This window comes from Trichosurus vulpecula, chromosome 3 (assembly GCF_011100635.1).
Source record: "Trichosurus vulpecula isolate mTriVul1 chromosome 3, mTriVul1.pri, whole genome shotgun sequence".
NCBI lineage: Eukaryota > Metazoa > Chordata > Mammalia > Diprotodontia > Phalangeridae > Trichosurus > Trichosurus vulpecula.
Window position 1 is genome coordinate 320,475,151 of NC_050575.1, and position 9,432 is coordinate 320,484,582.

At 37.9% G+C, this 9,432-nt stretch overlaps 1 pseudogene; it reads left to right on the forward strand.

Annotated features, from left to right (window-relative positions):
• LOC118842544 overlaps positions 1-9,432 on the forward strand; it is a 159,237-nt pseudogene that overhangs the window by 15,169 nt on the left and 134,636 nt on the right.

Genomic DNA, 9,432 nt, shown 5'->3' on the forward strand with positions numbered 1-9,432 from the left:
GCTTTGCTCAGAGAACACAGCACCTTCTCTGATGTAGGAATGCCACGCTGAGCGGTCCTGTGCCAATGTCTCCTATGTCACGCAATCAATTCCAAAGTTCTTAAGAGAGACCTTGAGAGTGTCTTTGTATCACTTCTTGTGACCACCAAATGAACCCTTGTCCTGTGTGAGTTCTCCATAAAATAGTCTTTTTGTCAAGCATATGTTTTACATTTGAACAGTGTGGCCAGCCCATCAGAGTTGCGCTGTCTGAAGCAGAGTTTGAATGCTTGGCAGTTTAGTTCGAGTAAGGACCTCAGCTTCTGGTATCTTATCCTGCCAGGTGATCTTCAGAATCTTCCCAAGACAATTCAAATGGAAGTGATTTGGAGAGTTTCAGCCTGGTCTGACTGGAGCACAAAATGCTGTGAGAGTATCATTGGCTGATAAAGAGCATGAAAACCCAATAGCAGGAACTTTAGTTAGAGAAGGTAAATAATAACAAGATATTGCAATCATATGAGGAGGGGAGATAATCTAGACTGAATAATCACACTCAGGGAAGATGATCTTGAAAACAATAAATACTTTTCATTAGACAATCACGGAGCTGGAAAGGACGTTGGAGACCAATTCCTTTATTTTATAGATGAGAAAACAAAACCCAAAGAGGGAATGGTTGTTGTAGTTCAGCTGTTTCAGTCATGTCTGACTCTTCATGAGCCCATTTGGAAAAGATACTGGAGTGGTTTGCCATTTCCTTCTGCAACTCATTTTGCAGATGAAGAAGTGAGGCAAACAGGGTTATGTGGCTTGTCCAGGGTCACAAGATAGTAAGTGTTTGAGGTTGGATTTGAATTCAGTTCTTCCTGACTTTAAGCCCAGAACTCTATGTGGCAGAACTCTGTGGCACCTACCTGCCCCATCGAAGAAGGGAAAGTGATTTGCAAAAGGTTACACAGATAGTAAGCCAGATAGCTGAGATTTGAATCCAGGTCCATTGACTCCAAATCTTGAACTATCCACTAAACAAAACTACTGTCTTTTAGGGGGGAAGAAGCTGCTGGCAGGAATTCTGGTGCCTGATAATCATTGCTAATATTATAAAATACTTTAAGTTTTGCAAAGGGCTTTGATCTTTATGTGTCTCAATATTCCCTATATATATACTAATATTAATGTGTATATACACACATATATCAATAGATAGATATAGGTGTATAGATATAGATAAATAGGTGAATAGAAAAGAAAGAAGGAAAGGAAGGAAGGAAAAGAGGAAGGAAAGAAGGAAGGAAGGAAGAAATGAAAGAAAGAAGAAAGAAAAGAAAGGAAAGAAAGAAGGAAGGAATGAAAGAAGGAATGGAGGAAAGAAAGAAAGAAAGAAAGAAAGAAAGAAAGAAAGAAAGAAAGAAAGAAAGAAAGAAAGAAAGAAAGAAAGAAAGAAAGAAAGGAAGGAAGGAAGGAAGGAGGGAAGGAAGAAAGAAAGGAAGAAAGAAAGGAAGAAAGAAAGGAAGGAGCAATGTCTATATGTAATGCTAATGACGCCTCACAATCCTGTGAGTTATTGGTATGTCATTTTTTTTTCCAGAATGAGGGAATTGAGGCACAGAAAGGATAAGTCACTTAATCCATCCAAACAGCTAGTAAGCAAATGGACAGTTCAGGAAGTAAGCCCAGGTCCTGTTACTCCAGGTCCAATGTTCTTCCCACCACAGTAATCAATCAATCAATAAACATTAATTGCCTCCTGTGTGCCAGGCACTGTGTTATAGTGAGATTTCAATAAAACAGGAGAAGCAAAATAAAAATGAGGTCTGAGAAACAGCAGAAACAGGGCATATTAAGCAAATAGTATTAATTAAAATTTTAGGGAGCAAGAAAAAAGACAAAGGAATTGAAGAGCATTTAGCTTTTGTAAGAATGGTAATGTGCTCTATAAATATAGAGAAGATGAATTGGTTCTGTAGAACAGCACCAAGAATAATGGATGGCAGCATCGGAGAGGCAGATTTAGAAAAGAAGGAGCAATTCCCTAAGAATTAGATTATCCCAAAGTAGAATGGGCTACCTTGGAAGGTACTGGAACCTCAGTGGTTGATTAAAGTTCTCTGATAAGACTATAACCGGATGCTAGGACTTGAGGGGGGTTTGGGGAGAACCCTTTCCTCATAGCTTAAAGTATTTTCCTTTTTTCAAAAACTATATCATATTAAACAATATCATTTTAAACAATATTATGAAATATCTTAAAATATTTCTACTCTAGTAGAAATAAGGCTTAATATTCTATTCTTTTATTTACAAGTCACTTTTTAATCATTTGTTTATATTTCAAAATTTAAATCTTCATATGTCATGGACTAAATATCCTTTAAACCATTGAGTTGCCTTCCTATTTTGAATTTGGGAAATATTACAAAGACTTGTGAAGTTTCAAAGGTAAATTTGGATTCAGAAAACACAAAAAAGAGTTTTAGTCTATTATTACTTTGGTGGTTCTATGACTTCATCAGTTCTGATACTGCTTTTACCAATGCAGAAGGCAACCATGCTATCATGTCCAATGGTGTTCTCATTCATAAGAAACTTACATTGATTAAAAACTGAATGAAATTATAACATTCAGTTATATATTCAGTTTCAGTCATGTCTGACTCTTCATGAGCCCATTTGGAAAAGATACTGGAGTGGTTTGCCATTTCCTTCTGCAACTCATTTTGCAGATGAAAAGAAAAGAAATGTGAGAAAATCTTACAATTATTCAACAGGAGAAAAATTGAGCAAATAATATATATCCCCAAATAACATGAGAATTATAGTCTCAAATATTAAACTTAAAAATTCACTAGACAAATTAGAGAGGAGCAGAGAAGAAAGGAAAGCAAACAAGAATGAAGGGAAAAGGGAAAAGAAGAAGAGAAAAGTAAAACACAGTTCATAAAATCATTACTTTACTAGGCTATAATATAAATAGTCACGACATATCTGACCCAATCTATATCTCACCAAATGGTTGTCGAGGCAGGTGGGAAAATCATAACTTGGATGCACTTAAGTATTGTTTATACTTTTACATCAACATGGGAAAGCTGTTTAATTGCTACACACATTGCCTTCTTATCTTTAGATCCACTCATCATCTCTTTATTTGTTAAAGTGCATTAATTAGTGGGTAAATCCCAAAGCCCATAGGAATTAAACCACCTAGTCATTCACAAGGAGGTGCCAACATGATAAGTCATAGTGTAAGCAACCTCTGAAGAGTTGGTTTCAGAGACAAAGCCAGGGTCAGCCCACCAATTGTTAAACAAAGTAAGAATGTTGATTCCAGATCAACAAAGGGGCCCAAGGTCCAGTACACAGAGAATCCACCTACTGAGGGCTTCAGATCTTTCCATGGTCTTTATATTTATCTCTCCATACAGGATCAAGTAGGCATCTTCACCTATCTCAATTAGGGGTTAACCAACAGACTAAATGCAGTCAGGCTCTTTCATTTAAACATTTTCGGAACTGATGTCCTAGGATTAGGTTTTCAAGAGCAGAACTCAAAACATCAACACTTCCTTTAGTTCTTGTCTAGTATGCCTATTAAGCAATCCAATTCTTCCTGATCTTATCAAGCACTCCCTGTCTCTGCCATTCATTTTTGTCCTGACTTTTGTTTTTCTTGGTTCTTTATAAGGGTTGCAGTCTCTTGGAATTTTTAGCAAATGTTATGAATATGCTCTGGCTTCCTCTTCCAGAGTGAGATCTGCTATATCTGCCCTTCAGGTTACTAGAGGGACCTTGAGGGTTTGGGGAAGGGTCTCCTCTATAATGTTATTGGTTAGACTCCCCACCAGCTATATTGCCCCCACTTTTAAATGCCAGAGACTGACTACTTCCCCAGTTACATTCACATCAATCTGTTTTTTCAAAGGGATATTTATTTCAAAGGTATAGCAAGAGGGAAAAAACCATTTTCCCACAACCACACAGAGGTATACTCACCCCTATACCATACACTCACTGGAACATCTCAGTTTCTAAAAAGAATTGTCTTGAATTTGGTTCAATCCCTATGTGATATTGGTCCCACCAAGTTCACATCCAGATGAGGCATAACTTCTGTGTAAGTCCTCACCTCAACTATCCCGGGCTATGCCCAAGTTATCTCCTACCTATATTGTTAATGGACTGGGGCCAATCAAAGAATGTTCACAGCCATTACAAGATGCTTCCATTCCATATCATCCCAACACTTCCTGAAGCAGTCTCTTTGTCCTCTCTACTTGGGGAGGCACTATCAGAAGTATTCTCTCTGTGTCTCAAACCCTTGTTACTCCCAAATGAGCCCCTACATGCAGCAAGAGTGCTCTGGTCTACTTTCCCTGCAAATAAGAATTGCTATATCTGATCCTCAAGGTGTTAGGGGCATCTGAGAGTCTTCGGGTTTCTCTTCTCTAATGCTATCTCCTCATTACACTTATCTTTTATCCTTCTCACTTCCTAGCACAGTTCTGGGCACATAGTAGAGACTGTATTGAGCCTATTGAACGGAGCTGGTATTATTTTTATGTATTCACTCATTTATCTCCACAATCTGATGACAGAAAATGGAGGCTAGACCAAATTCTGTAAATATGGTTGAAGCCCTCCTATAGGATTCAGATCATAGATTTACAGCTAGAAGGGGTCTTAGAGGCCACTGAGTTCAAGCATCTCATTTTACAGATGGGAAAACTGAGTCACTAAAAATTAAATTAACTTATCCTGGGTATCATAGCTAGTAAGTATCTCAGGTAGGACTTGAACCCAGGATTTTGTGATTCCAACTCCTGTGTCCTGTTAAGTACACCACTCTGCCATCTGGCTAGCTACTTTCTAGTCTAACCTTTGCTAAGCATTAATCTGCCACTCTTGAGACCTGGAGATGCACTCCCTTAAGTAAATTCCATTCTCTTTTGGCTTTGCCTTTCCTCTCTTTCAATTCTTCTCTCTCCCCCATTCCACATTAGTCTCAAGTTATCTCTTCATTCCACATGAAAATTAAGACCCTACTTTTTTAAGACAAGAAAAAGTTTCTCACTTTGGATTTGTTTGGCTGTGAGACAGATGACAGCATTTGAAATCATGGCTTGTTTGTTTGTCAAATGAGTGATTGGAGACGCTGCTCTGGAGCGCCGTGATGGTGACTTGTAGGTCTGATATTTATTTACACAATTTATTGAATGTAGCAGATTTGGAATATAAACCTTATAAATATTTAGAAAATATTGTTTCCAAGTATCTGTAGCTTCTTTACAGCAGATAAAGCTACTTATTTTAAGATCATCTTTTTATTTAAAGGTAAAGAAGTTCTCCTGGCAGACAACTACGTAGCATTGGATATGATTAATACTGTGGGTGGGGGTGAGGAGCAAAAGGAGAAGACTTTCAATCCATAAAAACTCTCTCCCACAGATTTCATCTTTGTGTACTGCAGATTATGTTCCTATATGGGTTTACTATTTTAGTTTTTTGGTCTTATTCCCATGCCATTTGAGGAAATAAACAGTAATTTGAAGGTAGGTAGAAAGGGATTTGGAATCACAAAGACCTAAATTCAAATCTGACCTCAGACTAGCAGTAGGAGTCATTTAAGCTCTCTCTGCCTGTTTCCTTGTCTATATAATCAGGATAATAATATCTCCTACCTCCAATGTTGTTGTGAAGAACTATGTCAAGTTTGCTTTGCAAACCTTAAAGTACTATAGAATTGGTAGATGATGATAATGGTCATGATCATGATAGCGATGGTTACTGTGAAGGCTTCTCTGGGACCCTGAGCCTCAGCATTCAAAAGATTCCAGGATGACAATGTCATGTTGTATGCCATGCTGGCCAAGGTCAACTGTAGGTCAAATGCAAAATACATCAAAAGAAGAACAGTTCAAACTTTCTGTTGTGTGAAAAGTCTAATGATGAATATGATGTTCATGTATTGCCTTAGGTACAATTTTATCAAAATGACCCATGTAGAAGCCACAGTGTAAAACACTATTATATTCCTCCAGATGGGCATAGGAGTTTAAGCCAACATTCAAACCTGAGTTTCCATCAAGTTTACATAGCTTATATCCAAAGATCAGCCAATTAAGTCACTAAAAATATTACATGGTTTTAGTTTCCAGAGACTTTCTAACATTGATTCTTCAATGTTAGGTGAAGTCAGATTTCCTTGTTTGCATAAATGTGTTCCTTCTGTGGAAAGTTATGAAAAAAAATTATTTCTCCAGTAATCTTTAATTAAGTAGGTTAAAAAAAAAACGTGTAATTAAGTCCCTCTTCCCTTAACCCCTCAAGAAATGTCTCTAAGGTAAGACAAATTTTTATAAAGGGCATTATGTAAGCTGTTTGAGATGTTGTGTAATTATGTTTTGTTGTCCAGAGTGAAAAAAATTCCACAGAGACTTGGAGAAAAAAAAATCTACCTCATGTGCAATGTTTGATTATTAAACAATAATATCTGGACTTTTTAATTTGTTTTCAAACTCCAACAGGATCTGACACACACAGTTACGTACAGAAATTGCATTGATACCAAAAAAAGAAAACAGACCAAATTGATGATCATTGAATCATCCTCCCTGGATGTGAATGGAAACTCAACTGGTTTGGTACTCCCACCAAAAGTGAGGTTGGGGATATATCTCATTTTTGATAAGAGCTGAGTGCAGTGTTCCATCTGCCTACTTGCTAAATATATCCAAAAGAAGCATAGATCTCAAATCTAGAGCAAGAATGGACCTCAGAGGATATCTAGCCCAACCTAGTTAAGGTGGTCTAACGGATAGAGTACCAGGCTTAGAATCAGGAGGACCTAAGTTCAAATCGAATCACAGACACTTGCTAGCTTTGTGATCCTGGACTAGTCACTTAACCTCAGTTCTGTAAAACAGGAATAGTAACTGTGCCAACCTAATAGGGTTATTGTGACGATCTGATGAGATAATGTTTTGTAAAAGACATTTAGCACAGTGCCTGGGACAGAGTAGGCACAATAAAAATTCTTATTCTCCTCCTTTCTCAACACTCATTTTGCTGACAGAGAGACTGAGGGCCAGGGAGGTAAAGTACTATCCTTTCTAACGTGGATGCCAAAGCTTTGTCCTTTGTTAGCAAAGAGGACCGTGACGTCGTGGAGGTGGTGCCATGGCATGCAAGTGAATTGGATTTTAGTAAGGTAGGGCTGTGCAAAGTCACCAGCCTCACTTTCTGCTCTGGAGCCATCTTGGGTCTGTCAGCCAGATACATATCAAGATGACTAGAGAAAGCTACTGAAAAATAGAACAGTGAAGACAGGTGACATTTTACCCATTGCCACAGGCACCCAAATAATCACTTTCATTCAAGAGTTCTCCAACAAAGATCCATTAAAGAATATTCTTGAAGGCAAAAGCTGTTTTCCATAACTTTTGTACCCTCCACAATTTTTAACATAGGGCTTTGATGAGTGAAGAAATGATACTCAACATTGATCCTAAGAGCAGTTGATAGATCATTTTCTGGAATCAACAAAACTACAAGATACTAGAGAGAAGAGATCTAAATAGGAATAAGAAGGTAATATCCTTCATTACACAGAACCAAGGGCCAGTTGTCTTTTCTGTTTCGTATCAGGTTTGGTGGAATAGGAGGCAGAGCTCATAGAATCATACTATTTTGTACTTCTAAGGGATCTTAGAAAGTCAAACCAGTTGCCTCATTTTAAAGGCCCAGTGCAAGGACAGTTATCTTGATTACAAACATGGTGTTTTTCTCTAGTAAACTAAGTTATATATGATAAGGGGTAGTCACTTCTGCCATTCAAACCAAAAGCTAACATCCAAGAGGAGTTTCTATTTCCCCTACATTCAAAGTATATATATGTGTGTGTGTGTGTATATATATATGTAGATATATGCATCTATATATATCTATATATTTATATACACATATATACACACATATATACACACATTTTATATATATATATACACATATTTTATATATATGTATACACACACACACACACGCACACACACATTGCAAGCTAAAGAAACCTTAAGATTTCTCAGATTAGGTGAATGTTCCAACCTGTGCTACATATTTCTATAACAATATGCTATATGAATATGGGTGCATTACCTTTGTTCCAAAACCAAAGGTTTCAAGTTCCATCTTGGGAGCATCTCTCAAAAATCTCTATTTGACTTTTGCCCCCACCCAGGGTTTCCCTTGAGAACATAAGAATTTCCCCATATCTAGGTCTTAACAAAAAAGGTAAAGGATTCAGCTACCATGCACTCAGGCTAATGGCACAATAAATATAGGACAGACTTTATTTAAACTGACAAAAAAATGAAAAGCACAAAGGACTTACTCTCAAGCCCATAAATAGTCAAGACAGCTTTCTTTCTCTCTCTAGTGGGCTTCACCTCCCCTAGGGACCTATATAGTCCTCTATACTTACAGTAGCCTAGGGTTGAGATTTCCTTGCTAGGGGAAATGCTCATTGTTCTTAACAATTCAAATTCAGTGTGTAATTATCACCTCCAGCTCAAACATAAAACCTCTGTTTGGCATTTAAAGGTCTTTATTACCTGCTCCACCTCCACCCCCACATACACCTTTCCAGTCTTTTTATATTTAATTTCCTCCACCCCTATGTACTCTGATATCCAGTGACCCTGGCCTCCTCCTCAAACAAGACACTGTATCCCCCTAGTCTGGGCATTTCCCTAACCGTCCTGCATGCCTAGAATTGTCTTCCTTCTCATCCCTACTTTCCGCCTTCCCTGGTTTTCTTCAAGTCTGAGCTAAAATTTTACTTTCCACAGGAAGACTTTCCTAATCCCCCTTAAAGCTAGTGTCTTCCCTCTGTTGTCCGGTATGTAGCTTGATTGTATACAGTTGTTTTCATGCCATCTCCCACATTTGACTATGCTCTCCTCAAGAATAGGGGCTGTCTTTTGCATGTCTTTGTATCCCCAATGTTTAGCAGAGTTCCTAGCGTATAGTAGGTGCTTAATAGATGCTTGTTGACTGACTGATTGAGAGATAAACATTAGCAAAATCTTGTAACTATACTTACGACATATGATTCTCAAAGACACCTCAACCAAAGCATTTTAACTGAACACTGCTAATAAACATGTTACGGACCCTAAAACCTGTACAAAATGCAAAGTGAAGTCACAGCGTGGTCATTTTAGTACATGCATGTAATGCTTCTAAGAATGTTGCTACATGCTGAGGCGTGGATGAGGGTCATTTTAGCCCCTTGATCTGTGCTTTGGAATCATGGAAGATGGAAAAGATGAAGAGACTCACAATCATCATATCTCTCAGCTAGGGCCTCAGGTCATAAGAGCTCTGAGAGGGGCAAAAAACAGCAAAAAAAACTCTGCTCAGAGAGAAGAAGAAAGTTGAATATAGTGACTTCTT